Raw genomic sequence first — 16,224 nt, 5'->3', positions numbered from 1 at the left:
GCAATGTTAACAAGTTATACAATAAGTGCTTTTTGATAAGTTTGCCAGACTATTAGCATAAAATGTTTGACCAATATTTAGGTTTGAGGCACTTAGTAGCACGTTAACACTATGTAAAATCGACTTATGTCTGTGAAATAATCTGTACTTTTGGGCAGACATAAAATCTGATCACAAAGGTTGCACTCTGTTTTTTTTTTTTTTTTTTTTTTTCTCTCGGTGCAATTGACTACGGATTGACTACACTGTGCAGTTATTTGAATGTTTTTTTCCCCATGCTGGTCTATTGTGGTATCAACAATTTTAGATAAACCTGCCCCTAAATTGCACTGAAAGCAAAGTGAACTGTGATTGGTTACTCTACATGTTGGTAATTCTTATGTAAATGTGCATTTCTTGGACAGGAAAGGGCCTGTCCTAATAGCCACATTTGATGTATTGGCCACTTGAGAGCACATGCACGCGACAGGAAGTAACTGCGCAAAACTGTTCTAGGTACACTTAATGCACACATATCCCATCTTTCCTCATGTTCAGGAACTTATGTGCCCCGATTTCATGACATGACTTTCCAGTGTAAGTTAAATTAATTTAGAATTTTGTTGTAAAACGTAAATTGTTGCACATTTTATTGGTGCAGAGACTGTAGAGATTATATGTATTTTGTAAAACGAAGCACCACAATCACTAAAACGTGTCGTCTATTAATTTAAGTGTCCCATTGAGTAAACAAAAGTCTTAAACACTTGCAGTCTTCACACCAACTTGAACACTTTGACAAAAATACGTCATGTAGAAGTAGACAAGTGGTCGCAAAGACCACAAGTGGCCCAATAGCATGCAAAACTTTGCGCAATTCATAACACGTCTAGCCATGTGTGATTATCAAACACGCGTCCCAACCACAAGAGAGGGCCAACAGTATTCAGGCAAACAGAATGGATATAGCAGGCCTTTCTTGACATTACTAAGAGACGGCTGCTCCTTATGGCAAGGTTCATGTGCTGGGCAGATATTTTGCATAAGTTGAAATTGAATTTTGTCAGGCTCCAGAGCAGGTTACTGCATATGAAGTCATAAACTTCTACTGAATCTATTATGTCCCGTGACTGACTAAAGCTAGTTTGACATAATCCAGGGGTGTGCAACAGGATCTGTCCCCTTGAACATTAATATAGGAACTCTGACGTATAATTACCTAATATGCTTTCATACAGCATTTGATCAGTCACAGCTGCTGTGTAATCGTGTGCTGAGAGCCAGTGTTCGGTGTAGTTTTTCTTCAACACCAGCAGGAAACTGGACTCAAACCAAACCAGACTGTTCTAATGGCTGTTCTACGCTCCGTTCTAACAGCTTCTGTTCAGAAGACACAGGACCTTATTGATGAAAATGTGAATGTTCTTTTATTTTTCCCTTTGCTTCGCTAAACTGGCCACCTTCAGGATGATGTTTTTGTCTTCAGGATGTGTGGCCTTGTGTTTCGTTGTGTTTCAATGATCCGTTTCCTTTTCAAAATGCAGCACTTTCCAAGAGCAGCAACTGCAGAGGTTGATGTATGGACCTTTAGAGGAGAATACTCTGAGCAATATTTAAAACACAGGCATGCTTTATGATCTGTAAAAATGTAAAATCAAATACTTTCAGTGGACATTATCCAAAGAATGATGCTTTTAAGCTATTGCTATGTGCTAGTCAGCTTTGAATGTGCTACTCAAAATATGTAGCTAGTTGTTCTACTGCATAAAAGTTGGCTAAGCTAAAGGTTCTCTTACGAGAGGTTTCTCGTACTGCGTAAGATACCTTACACTAGGGTAAAAAATCCTTTTTCCGCGAGATACTGAAGCCAAAAATTATCCTTAATTTTGTAATAATGCAAAACCCGTTGCGGCAGCATACAGACATAGGCGAGGCAGCTCGCGCGCCTATTGGCTGTTCTGTGGCAACTGCAGCAGCCTATCGAGCGAGGCCTGGCGTGACGCCAGACCCAATGAGGGTGCTTCGCGCCCGCTGTGTCACATCCCGCCGAAACGGGCGTGGTCTAGGCCTATAAATACCGCTCGCAGGCAGCTATTATCTGATTTTTTATCCTTCAAGCGAAGCACACGCATCGCTGGAGCTGGAGAAGAAGCCGCGCCGTCTGAGAGAGAGCACCTTCAGCGGGACGAGTCACTGAAGTCGCTGGCCGCGCCGCCTTCCTTGCCTTCCTGCTGCGCTTTCCGGCTCTTATATCCTTTTATTCTCTGTACTCTGTGTGTGTGTGTGTCACCGCCGCGACACACATTCTAAAAGAGCAGCGTCTTTTTCAAGATGCCTTCCTGCGGCTCGTGCAGAGCCACACTCAGCGACGGGGACCGCCATGTTATCTGCGTTTCCTGCCTGGGTGAGGAACATGCAGCTCTCGCGCTCGCTGACAGCGGCTGCCCTCACTGCGAGCTGATGCCCATGGTGACTCTGAGGACTCGCCTGGCTTTCTTCACCGAGACTGCTCCCCCGTCCGCCGCAGTGTCGCGCCGTAAAAAGCGTCGTGCCCAGCGGGTCCCGGAACCTTCCCCCAGCCGCCAAAGCTTGCCGGTTCGCCCGCCTGCTTCACGGGCTTCGTCAGCTTCTCTTCCTGACGGACAGCGGCCGCTGTCTGCCGCCGCTTCCGTCGACATCGCTGACGAGGAAGCCCTGCTGGGAGAGGATGATTCCTGCTCTATCCTGGCGTCAGGGAGTGAGGATTGGGCGAGCTCTGAGGATCTCGCGCCCCCTGCCCGCATATCGTCAGGCAAGAGAGCGTCCATCGAGACGGAGCTCATGCGGATACTCGCACAGGCCGCGGCGAGCCTCGCTTGCCTGCACACAAATGCCGTTTTCACGGCTACCCAGATAAATCCCCAAGAGAGTGTATTTTCTGGTGTCCCGGCCACGCCCGATGGTGTCTCATGTGTAGTAAGAATGCCCACTGCCCAGTGCCCATCTCTACACACAAGCACAGCCTGTCACACAGGGCCCGCGCACATAAAATCGACTCAGATCGGTTGCGCTTCAAACGTGGTAAATGTGCCCACTACCCAGTGCCCACAAACACCACGTTATGCATGTCTCACGGTTTCTGTAAAAACGAAACCAGCGTGCGTTCGCTTCACTCGAGCGAACAATGCTTTCGGTGTGATAAATGTGCCCGCTGTCCCGCGCCCACATCCACACATAGACATGACAGTTCCTACGGGACTCGCCCAGCCCTACCCCTCGCGGTTGACCGCCGCAGAGGAGTTGAGCGCGGGCAATCTGCCCGCTGTTATCAGCGCGCCCCATGCCTCAAATGTCACGAGCGCGACGCTTGTGTTACAGCACTCCGAAGCCTCTCCATCGCTGAGTGAACGGAGCGCGCTTCGTATTCAACCCCTAGCTATTCATGCAGACGCATGGGCAAAGCTGCTCGGGGTTTCGAAGTGGGTGCTGGACATTATAAAAAGAGGCTATTCGCTACAGTTTCGCCGACGCCCTCGCCGCTATACGGCGCGCGTCGAGACCACGGTAAAAGCAGAAGTAGCACATTTACTTCGAGCCGAAGTGGCGAAACTACTGAACAAAGGGGCCATAGAGCCTCTCTCTCAAGTTTAGAGCGAAGGAGGGCTATACAGCAGATACTTCCTGGTACCGAAAAAAGACGGGGGTCTCGGACCCATACTAGATCTAAGGCAACTGAACAGAGTGCTTGTGAAGCGACAGTTCAGGATGCTCACGACCAGAAAAATCCTCGCGCAGATTCACCAAGGAGATTGGTTCGTGTCAATAGATCTGAAAGACGCGTATTTTCAAATACAGATAGCGTCACGTCACAGGCGATATTTGAGATTCGCCTTCGAGGGCCAGGCATATCAGTACACAGTCCTGCCGTTCGGTTTATCCCTGGCACCCCGTACATTTACGAAGTGCATGGATGCGGCGCTCGCACCCCTCAGAATGAGGGGCGTGCGAGTACTGAACTATTTGGACGATTGGCTGATTCTAGCGCAATCTCGCTCAGTGCTCATAGAGCACACAACCATTTTACTCGATCACCTCGAGAATTTGGGTCTCAGTGTCAATTGGGCGAAGAGCTCTCTGTCCCCCAGTCAGACGATATCTTTCCTGGGCACAGAGTTGGACTCGCTGTCCATGATAATGCGACTATCACCACAACGCGCGGTAGACATTCAGCGTACAGCAAACTCGTTCCGCTGCGGCGCATCTGTCCCGCTCAAGAAATTTCAGAAGATGCTGGGTCTCATGGCCTCAGCATCATCAGTGCTCCAGCTGGGCCTGCTCCGCATGCGCCCGCTGCAGTTTTGGCTGAAAGCGCGAGTCCCACGCCAAGCGTGGGCATCCGGTCTGCTTCGCCTCGAGTTCAATCAGAAGTGCGTCACAGCTCTGAAACCTTGGAAAGCGGACGACTGGTACCAATCAGGTGTAAGCCTGGGGACTTCCTCGAGGGTGAGAGTGGTGTCCACGGACGCATCCACCTCGGGATGGGGAGCGCTGCTCGAGGGCAGACCGTTCTTCGGCCAGTGGTCAGAACGGGAGAAGCTCCTGCACATAAACTGCCTCGAAATGCTGGCAGTAGACAACGCGCTGACGCGTTTTTGTCCCCAAATAAAAGGACGCCACGTCCTGGTCCGCTCTGTGGTGTCCTACATAAATCGCCAGGGCGGCCTCAGGTCCAGGAACCTGTACAGGCTAGCAGAACGCCTCCTGGTATGGGCTCAGCGCAACCTGCGCTCGCTGAGAGCAGCGCACGTGCCAGGGCTCCTAAACATAGGACCAGACAGACTGTCCAGGAACAATGTTCCGGCAGGCGAATGGTCTCTACACCCACAGACAGTCCAAATGCTGTGGAAGAAATTCGGCAGAGCGGAAGTAGACCTGTTCGCGTCTCAAGAAAACGCTCACTGTCCGGAATTTTTCTCCAAGAGCAGGGACGCGCTGGCTCATGTATGGCCCCGCCGCCTGCTATGCTCTGCTCCCCCCGTCTCTCTCCAGCCTCAGGTGATAGAGCGGATCAGGGAAGAAGGATGCTCAGTACTGCTTGTAGCACCGTTCTGGGAAAACCAACCTTGGTTCCCAGTTGTGATGCAGCTAGCGAGCACTGCCCCGTGGCCAGTGCCAGTGAGGAGAGACCTCCTCTCTCAGGCCCACGGCTCGATCTGGCATCCTCACCCGGAATTGTGGTCCCTTCATGTCTGGGCCATCAACGGGTACATGTTGAACTCCCTAAGGGAGTATTAAACACGATCACGCAGGCTAGAGCTCCGTCTATGAGACGGCTCTACTCCTCGAAATGGTCAGTGTTTTGGCATGTCACCCACAGACTGTGGAGTGACGGAGGTGCTTTCCTTCCTACAAGAGCTGTTGGATAAGGGCAGGACGCTCCCCTTCCCCTTCCACGCTCAAAGTTTATGTGGCGGCTATAGCAGCGTTCTCAAGAACAACGCTTGGTCAGTCAATAGGAAGGAACGATTTAGTCATCCGCTTCCTTAGAGGGGCTAAGAGACTGAATCCTCCCAGACCTCCCTCAGTCCCCGTATGGGACCTTTCTACGGTACTGGAAGCCATGAAAGGTGGACCATTCGAGCCTTTACAGACGATTGATCTGAAACATCTGTCTTTCAAGACTGTGTTTCTGCTGGCTCTCGCTTCAGTGAAGCGCATAGGGGACTTACACGCGCTCTCTGTGAGCGCGACATGCATGGAATTTGGGCCTAATGACTCAAAAGTTATACTCAAACCTAAGCACGGTTATGTTCCAAAATCCCTCAACACACCGTTTAGGGCGCAGGTCATCTCCCTGTCAGCCCTACCGGTCCCTGATGAGGAAAGAGACGCGGGCCTCCTTTGCCCAGTCAAGGCATTACGAGCTTATGTGTCTCGCTCGTCTGTTTTCAGACAGACAGAGCAGCTCTTTGTTTCGGTCAGCGGGCGTTCTAAGGGACTTGCCGCGTCGAAACAGAGCCTATCCAGATGGATAGTTGATGCTATAGCGCTAGCATACGCCTCCAAGGGCATGCAGTGCCCGTTGGGTGTCAGAGCACACTCCACGAGAGGCATGGCCTCTTCGTGGGCCTGGTCGAGTGGGATTGCCTTGCAAGATATTTGTACGGTGGCGGGCTGGGCCTCCCCGTCTACATTTATAAGGTTTTACAACCTAGAGGTTCCCGCCCTGCAGGCCAGGCTGCTGTCGGTCTAGTTAACCAGTATTATCTGACCTGATGCTATCAGCTCAGAATGCTGCGTCTACTGAGAACAGCTCGATGATCGACAGTGAAAAGCAGTAGCACAAGATGTGCCTGGGCAAACTGTGTAAGACCCACATTTCCCCATCAGTTCAGGCCGTACCCCACCCTGTCTGTATGATGAAATTCACGTCTAAGCGACGCTGCCATATGTGGAAGAGTGCGGCTTCGCCCCTCCCTCTTCCCGGACTCCCTGTGAGTTCCCTGGGTGATTGTGCACTATATGAACCCCAGGCTTTCGCCCTTGGGTCTTTGGTGTCAGATCTCAGCATGCACGGCGTTTTGCATTGGGTCCCCTAGCGTAAGATATCTTACGCAGTACGAGAGACCTCTCGTAAGAGAACGTACTCGGTTACTAACGTAACCTCGGTTCTCTCTAGAAGAGGGAACGAGTACTGCGTATCTTGCCGTGCATGCGCACGCTCTGGTTGCTTCGATGATGAAAAACCAGATAATAGCTGCCTGCGAGCGGTATTTATAGGCCTAGACCACGCCCGTTTCGGCGGGATGTGACGCAGCGGGCGCGAAGCACCCTCATTGGGTCTGGCGTCATGCCAGGCCTCGCTCGATAGGCTGCTGCAGTTGCCACAGAACAGCCAATAGGCGCGCGAGCTGCTTCGCCTATGTCTGTATGCTGCCGCAACGTGTTTTGCATTATTACAAAATTAAGGATAATTTTTGGCTTCAATATCTCGCGGAAAAAGGATTTTCCCCTAGCGTAAGTTATCTTACGCAGTACTCGTTCCCTCTTCTAGAGAGAACCGAGGTTACGTTATTTTTTAGAGAAAGTAGGTACTTAAACAACAAGTTATTTATATATATTTATAACAGGGTTGTGTGCCATTCAGAATTTATTGGAGATATCCTTTTAAATTACAATAAAACAAAATTCCATTCCAAACAGAATGCATTATAGTGATTTGAATGTAAGGAATAATTCAAATGAACTGAAATTGAAAGAAATTGTTATACTGTGATTTATTTATTCATTTTGGAAAGTTGATTCTTGATACTTTAAGTGCTTTTGTGTAGTTTTGTGTTTTAGTTTTCTTTATATTCACAGTATAGAACTGTTCACTAGTTGCACATACAAGTGTTCTTCATTGCTGGCAGCCATAGGTTTTCTTTCAGGGATTGTAATATCCTGTTACTGATTTACGAAGTAAGAAACCTCTCTAGATCATGAACAGATTAAGAACGTTCTGCTAAACCTATTTGACCAATTAACTGAACAGAACTGACTCACAGATTCAGAAAAAAAAGAGAACACATTTAGCTTTCTTTCTGAGAAATGCAGTTAAAATAATATCATTTGAATTTGTTTGTAGCTCTGTTTTGGACCCTAAATATGTTAAAGTATTTTGTCGACAGATTATTAAATCTACAAGATGAAATTTAGTGCCACATTTGGAATTCTAGCCTGAGCTAGTCTCTGGCCTTGTACTCGTCACAATAACATGGTTATTCCATACTGCTCGGTCTGAGGTCTTTCTTATCTGATGAAATTTAAAAAATATTCCCAACAGAATGGAGCATTTCTGGGATCTGAAACTGTAATGTAATCTCTTATTGTTGAGTGAGAGCATCAGTCAATGTCTCGTATCTCAGCAGGACCATGACTGAGACGGAGTTCTAATTTAGAGCTCTTCATGAAAAAATTACTTGAGCACTGCAATATAAGCCTAACACACTTCCCCCCATCAGAGCTGGATCTGTGCCCAACATTGTAATCATATAGAAGTTCATGTTTGGGAAGTATGCTTATCTTATCAAAGATCTCTCTCTCTCTCTAACCTGTGGGAATGGACACATAGTCTATAAAATGTCCTTCTTAAATCCAGTGAAGGCCATGAGATATCTTGAGATAAAGAATTAACCCAGAGACAGCAAAGATCATCCAATGTCCTTGTTGACACTCTCAGAAGAATCTTTTTTTTTTTTTTTTCACTTGAGATTTGTGTGTTGATGGGTTAAAAAAGGTCAAAAGTTTGGAATAGTTAGTCTTTTACAAAAACTAAGGATGCATTTATTTGATGAAAAACAACTGAAAAATATTCATATAATAATTCATAATTTGACTGTTTTCTATTTTAATATCTTTAAAATATAATGTTTTTATGTGATGGCAAAGCTGAATTTTCAGCATCATTACTCCAGTCTTCAGTGTCACACGATTCTTCAGAAATCACACTAATATGCTGATTTGGTGCTCATTTCTTATTATTATCAATGATGAAAACAGTTGTGCTGCTTAACTTTACAGAAACCATGATACACTATCATTTTGAATTTGTTTTACTGGTAATTTGTAATTACTTTTAAAGTAATATTTAAAAATACGCATGGATTCATTAACTTAATCAAAAGTGATAAAGCCATTTTTGTGATGTTACAAAAATTTATATTTCTAATAAATGTTGTTCTATTGAACTGTCTATTCATTAAAGAATCCTGAAAGAAGTACTAATTTAAATAAACTACATGGACGGATGACTATGGCAGAACAAGAATGGCTTTGACGATCAATGCTGTGTTTTGCTCAAGCATCCCAAATATATTTTGAAGACTGAACTAATAATCAGTTGTTTGAATACAAAATATCCAAAAGTAATCAGATCTAATACTTGCTAAAAAGGCAAAAGGGAATAGTTTAGTCTTGAGCTTTTCCAGTGTTTTTTGGAGAGTAAAACCAAACGTTTTCCGTCTAGAAGGATTTTATTAAATCTGATGGTGCTGAATTCTGTCTTTTTCTAAAATGCCCCATGAGTTATTATATAAGCCTTCTGTTTGAAAGAAAGACTCCCTCATTAGAAGGGAATCTGAACTTCTATGAGCACAAGAGTCCGTGTTCATCCAGTCTTTTGCCTCATATTTATGTTTCACCTCCATTTAGACTTTAGGTCTTCCTCAGCACTTCATTTACAATTCCATTTAGTAATTGTTCAAAAAAAGGGGGATTTAACCATGTCATCCAAAAGCTGTCAAACACAATGAAACTTAATGACATGTTTTGTTTCCATGGCAAAATGTCTTCCAGACACATGGTTCTGCATTCCAATGTGCTTTGAAAAATAAGAGTGTTCAAATGTATTATTATATAGAAAGTTGATTTTAATGTCTCTGTGCCGTTTTGCATCCACGGGAGAAACCGATAGCAGTGCCGTGAGGGGAGCTGAGTGACACAGGACATCTGGCTTTAAACAAGACAGACTTTATTCTAACACTTAAGCATTGACTAATATGTTCATTTTACTGTTACAAGCCTTCTGATGCTGTCCTGTTTATCTGAAGATATGTCTTTGTTTTAAATAAAGAGAATATAACTGTTTACATTAAGACATATTTTAAGTTATTGTAGAGATTGATTACTGTAATTGGCAGTTTTTTTTTTTTTGTTTTTTTTTTATGAGACACCGTAAGTAGTTTCTCAAGAGGCAAACATGATTCAGAGATTATTGATTAGCATATAGTAAACCATTTTGTTCTTCAGTTTGCTAAGTCTACTGGTTAGTTAATCATTTTTTACAGTTAGAAGTTGCCAAAATGTTAATGTGTCACAAGTTGTCCTGAATTAATGTATTATCAGGCTGTGTTCGAAATCTCCCCCTATACTCTGATTCACTATTTCCTAATATAGTCCACTTGAAGGAGAGAATGAAAATGAGTGAGTGAATTTGGACACTGCTTGCTGTTTAATAATCATCTGAAACTTAGCAAACTGGCAGCTCCATTAGTAATGAAAATATTTATCTGGAACTCTGTAATGGAAACTATCGAAAGCGTCAGTTACATGACGCCTAAACCTACCCATAACCGAAGCGTCACATATGGACGCTAAAGGGTGCTTTGAGCGTCAGATATTGAAGCTTGTTTGAAAGTGACGCTTTGGGGTGAGAATGTGTTGGTATAAATCTATTTAAACTATTTAATAATCAATTAAAATGGAATTTATACCTGTATGATATTACGCTGTATCCACATTGGACCAGTGGTTTGGAAAATGGATGGATGGATGATTCAACTGCGGGCGCCATCTTCTGGTGAGGCACGGGAATTCATTCAGCAAGACCCTCAAAGTGCATTATGGGTATTCTGTAGCCGTTGAGCGTACATCGGTTGTACACTTGTTATTGCTGTGCATTATGGGATTCAAAGAGTGCACTTGATAACATCCACTATGGTTTCGGACACCGCTACAAAATGGCTGTCCTCTCAAATAGTGGGAATAGGGTATAGGGGGCCAATTTTGGACACAGCCTCAGAGTTTCAGTAGTTGAATGTTTCCAGTGTTTCAATGATCCAGAGATTTTCTGTTTCTGTTTCATGTGATTCGATTGTTCTCAGTCTCTTAGTGATTAGTGTTTTATGCCTTTCAGTCTGTCAGTATTTTTATATTTCTAATGTTTGCAGTGTTTCAGTAACTGTTTTAGGGATCCAGTGTTTTTTTATGGATTTTCCTGTTTCCATTCGTAAAAGGGCCAGCGTTCCCAGTTTTTCAGTGGTCGCTTTTTCCGTGTTGCACTGTTTCAGTGTTTCAGTCTTCCAGTGTTGTAGATTTCCAGTTTTCAGTATTTCCAGTGATTTTCACACTCACTCCACACAGAAGCCTTTCTCTCCGATCCTGTGTAACTGGCCTGGGGGTTGCCTTCAGTAAATCACAAAAGAAGTCACTGTTGCTGAGAGCATTAACTCTTCAGCGAGTAAGAGAAAGCCTTTGCAAAGGTGCTCAGGTAGTCCTGCAGCTTTGGAATCTTGGCAGTGGTGATTGAAAACGAAACAGCCTGATAACACTTTTTCTTGTTTTATTATGCGTTCTCATCCAGATCTTGGCTATTTCCTGCAGAAGGCTAATTTGCTGTGCTGAAGCAGATGTTTAACAGATATAAAAATTGGCAAAACATTGGATCTTCCCCTCATATTATTGAGAGTCTTAGACCATTGACATCGGTGAGTGATAGCTCTCCAGAAATTGATAACTGTGTAGCCTCCAAATGGAAAGATGGTGGCAAAGAGGAATGTTTAGAGAATATGTTTAAGAAAACAACATACATTTATCTATCTTTCTGGCCATTTTTAGCCAGTCAAGAATATAGGACATAGTCATGTCAGCCCATAGAGCAGGATCAGGGTTTCTTGGTGTTATTTTCCTGTACTCACACTGCTATGATTATCATCCATTTCGCTATAATGAGGCCCCACAGATTTTGGCCCTTTGTGTGCAGACAAGGGCCAAAGCAGGGTGGGATGTGCTATAACAGTTTGGAAAACAGACATGACTTCAAAGAATCAAGAGGTTGGCAGATCTTTCATAAGATGGAGAGAGGGAGAAGGAAAGGGAATGTCTGACAAGTTAATCCAGAACAGGGGGGAGTTATTATTTTGGCTGTTCCTGCTTCATTCCTTCCTCCCTCCCATCATTCAAATGGTGTTGGAGCTCCTTTTCAATTTTTTTTTTAATGCATAACAGTAGAAAGCAGAAAGAATGCAGCTTCTTGTGCAAAAAGATCAGCTAAAGAGAAGTGTGCAAAACATATCCAGGTCTTGATTAGGTATATAAAAAAAAGGTGCTTCCGAGAACAGGGAGGAGATTTGGCCCTTTTGTAGCTCTCGTAAGGATTCTGTGTTTAGAATCCATGATGTGAAGTCCAGCTCTGGGTTAATGAACCATGACTTACACCTTTTTTGTATGGAATGGATATGACATCTGAATCGAGAGCAAAGAACAAAGATCTCTTGATACCTCATTACTGAAAATTTCAACTCACTATTGTCTCATCTGAGTTGGAGTTGAAACGGTTGTATTACTGTTTGATGTAAATGCTCTAATGCTCTAGCGCAGTATTTTCCATAAATTTTCAATGACCTCGTTGTATCCCTTTGTTTAGATGCATCAGTCTGTGGAACAAATATATTTTTGATATTTCATTTTTTTTTTTATTGTGAGATATAAACTCGCAATTGCAAGTTATGAATATATTTATATCTCACAGTTCTGACTTCATAACAAGCAATAATGACTTATCACGCAATTACAACTTTATATCATGCAATTCTGTCTTTATACAGTATCTGCCAATTGCGTGTTATAAAGTCAGAATATAAACATGCAATTCTGAGGAAAAAAGTCAGAATTGCGAGTTTATTTCTCACAATTGCGAGTTTATATCTCACAATTCTGACTATATAACACACAATTGCGACTTTATATCATGCAATTCTGACTTTATAACTGGCAATTGCGACTTTATATCACTGTATGTAAACTCAATAGTGAGATAAAAATACTCTCACAACTATTTTTTATCTTTTATTCTGTGGCAGAAACAAGCTTCCATATCACCTGTTGGCAATCCATATACAATCTTTGTAAATAAAATACTTAAGGTGATTACACTGAATTAGTTACATGATATGCAATTAATGGATCACATTAATCACAATTAATTACGAATGTATATGATTATTTTCTAAGAAAAGCACCCAAATAAAGTTAATACATTTGTAACAGTTAAAGGGTACATAACATACACAGTTTCACCTAATCTCATGTTAATCTTGAGTACCTATAGAGTAGTAGTGCATCCTTAATATCTCCAAAAAGTGTTTAGTTTTATTATATTTATAAAAGAAAAATACAGCTTTCCGATTCTCTCCGGAAAAAGCCGAGGTCCTGGAGGCGGAGCTATAGAGTCAAGCGGTAGCGCTGATTTCCAGCAAAAGACAGAAATCTGATCCAGTTGTACTTACATGAATGGGGTCTTTTATCACTGGGACCACTCCACGTTTTAATAGCAAACGATTTGCAAATCCAGCGTCGACCTGGGCCTTGTTAATAAAACATTCGTCACTGAAATGACCAGAACACACAACCGCGGGCGAGCTTTTCCGAGAGAAATGCTCATATAAGGAGTTCCACTCTCATCTACGTCATTAGATCCACGATCGAAAAAAAACAGCCGAAACTTGTACCAACCCGGAAGTAAGATTTTCGGCACAGAAATTCTCCGTTATTCGTCCAAAATATATTTTTTAAACTTTGCCCATGTTTAGCATGAGAATCCATCTTCTTTAACACTGTAAACAACTCTGAATACATGAAACACCATTGTACCCCCCCCCCCCCTTTAATGATTGTGATAAGTTGGTATGTAGATCCCTCCCCAAAAGACTTTCAGATTTATAGTAAACTTTTACTCATAGAAGTAAAAGTCATGTTTAGAAGTCATACACTATGCATTTACAGTAACAGATACAGTAATACAAAAAAAGGCTTTAGAAGTCATTATATTTTTGTTTTAATTCCATATTTCTTTCATAAGCCTGTCACTGTTTCATCCTGCTGTTTTTCTGCATCTGTGGAGAAGATGAGGATGAGAGACTGGATGGTGAGTAGCCACACAGACACACTTTAAACAGTCACTGATGGATACAGATTAACTTTCCTTTTTATCTTTGCAGAACGACCACGTGGAAAATGCAGGAGAACGAGGAACTGAAGATTGGGACCAGGAACGAGGAGATGGACAAGAAGGTAGGTATACTTCAAGTAAGAGATAATCCAAATGGATACAGTCCGAGTCTAAGATGAGACTAGACAATGTTAGACAATGACTAGATAGACCTCAGTTTTACAGCGCTGGAATAGGTAAGTATCACAGGTAGAGATCCAGAAGGAAAACACAGGGAAGCACACAGAGAAAACACAAGGATTTACTTATGGATATAGTCGTTGGAGAACTGGAATTGTTGAGAGAACATAGGAGAGTCTTTCCTCATTCAAGGCCAGACACAGTGAACTGAGGTGTGTGCTTTTATGTGGTGCTGATGAGTGAAGTGATTGGTGACAGGTGCGCGGGTGATGAAGTGTGTGAAGGTGGGAGCCAAGAGGGATTCTGAGAAATATAGTGCTAGAGACAGGGCTGGTGACTGGAGATTGTGACAGTACACACCCCTCCCGGAAGGTGTGTCCCAGCGCCATAATAAATCCACAGGGGTGGGAAGGTGGGCAACCTGGAGGCTGATGAGGGGACGCTGAACAGGAAGCCTCCAAGGCGGTACCAACATTTCAGGGAAATAGGGAGGTGCTGTGATACAGGGAGCCAAGAAGGTACAGGGGGCGCTGGAGGCACAGAAAACACTGGAGATGGCACTGGACATACATGGAACACTGGAGATACAGGTGACGCAGGTTACCCATGGTCAGGAGGATTGGTGGTGGTGGGAGGTAAATTGGAATGGCGTGGGATGTTTCTCCTGACGCCACTAACTGCGCCTTTACCTCTTCCCCACTATTGTCTCGACGGAAGTGCCAAAGAGTCCAGTGGGTGAAATCAGAGCAACAAGAAGGAAGGTTCATCCAAAGATGCCTCTCCGTAATTACCATAGCCATCATCGTCTGTTTGGGGGCACGGAGGGCCAAGTCTGTGGTGTGGCGTAATTCAGCGACCACTTTAGGAGACACTGCCCCTGATCCATATCTCTCAGCAGGTCAGCTTGATATGCCTGCAAAACAGCCATTGTGTGCAGAACTCCACCAGTCTGATGCACTGCCTCATACGCCTTGGCCACCATCCGCTAGGTGGTCTGTAATTGCTTAGATGGCAAGACCGGAGCCTTCAATGAGGATGCCTCAGTCTGCAAGAGATGGCTAACCAGCATCTCTTCTACAGGGGACATCTGAACATATTTCCACCCGCATTGGTAATTCAAATTTGGAAAAGGAAAGATGTGTGCTGAATATGTCTTATTCCAGGATTCTCCACTTCGGTATAAACGGAAATGGAAGACTCATGGGGAAGGGACGATCATGGCCCACCAGAAATTCCTTGTCGAGTCTACCGTGAGCGACTTCGCACGACTAGGTCAAGTTCAAACTGGCCGTGCCCCAGGTCATTACATCCAACAATTCCCCATATGCAGGGCTGACGGAAGGAGAGGGTTCAACTAACTCTTCCGGCCTCTTCTACCACATCAAGCTCCTCAGAGCTAGATGCCGCCAGCAACATGCTCTCCGCTGGATGGGAAGAAAAATGGGCTTCCAGATTCAGCAGATCACCCGAGCCGGTAAAGGAAGATTGATAAAGCGAAGCCCCTTTTCTTTCGTTTGGCTTTCCCTCCACTACTAGCTTGACCTGTGAGCCCCAAATATGATCCACCGTGTTGCCCCTCCTTTCTCAAGAAAAGGGCAAAGCATGAGCAGAGCTTTTTCACTGTGAACTTGTCACGGTGAACGCATCCAGCCCCCTTGAGGGCTGAACGTACGTGCTTCACACAAAGATTATGGATGTCTTCAGGTGTCATTAAGCATGCATTTTCTAAAGCTTTTGCTGCTTGAAGGAGCTATTTCAAGTTCCTGTGAAAGTTTGCACTTTAGGCCATAATTTATATACGTAGGTGCAATTTAACTCCTCTGCTTTGGGAATATTAACTTGAACTTATACATTATATAACAATGAGTGTGTTTTTTTTTTTTACTTTGGCAATCTCTCCTAGCCTGAATGAGATTAATAAGGCCCTGTCTGTTAGTCACCCCAGAGGTTAAGCAAGCAGTTTGGATGTGTTCCAGGGCAGAACGCAGGGGGTTACAACCTCAATGTTGCATGCATGAAGACCTCTATTCATAGTCTGGCCTCTCAGGAGATTTACAGTGATAAAGATTTTAATAAACATGTTTTATTCTCAGATTTGCAACTTATCTCAAACCTCCTTGCACCAAGTTTTTTTTTTTTTTTTTTTTTCAGAAGCCTGATTGTATTTCCGTCTTTTAAAATGTACCATTACTCTGTTATCATTACTATGTTATTGTTTCTTATACTGAAAGCATTGTATGAATTATTGACAGTGATTTAAATAAATAAATAAAAATCATTTTACACATTCAGATTAGCTGAAATGTCTTTACAGGGCAGGTTTTGATCTAAGTCTTACGGAAGTTAGCAAAACATGCCCTAAGGAACCTTTAAAGTTT

The sequence above is a fragment of the Scardinius erythrophthalmus genome (genome assembly GCF_964197995.2).
Source record: "Scardinius erythrophthalmus genome assembly, chromosome: 21".
NCBI lineage: Eukaryota > Metazoa > Chordata > Actinopteri > Cypriniformes > Leuciscidae > Scardinius > Scardinius erythrophthalmus.
The sequence above is the reverse complement of the archived record's forward strand: the minus strand, read 5'-3'. Positions refer to the sequence as shown.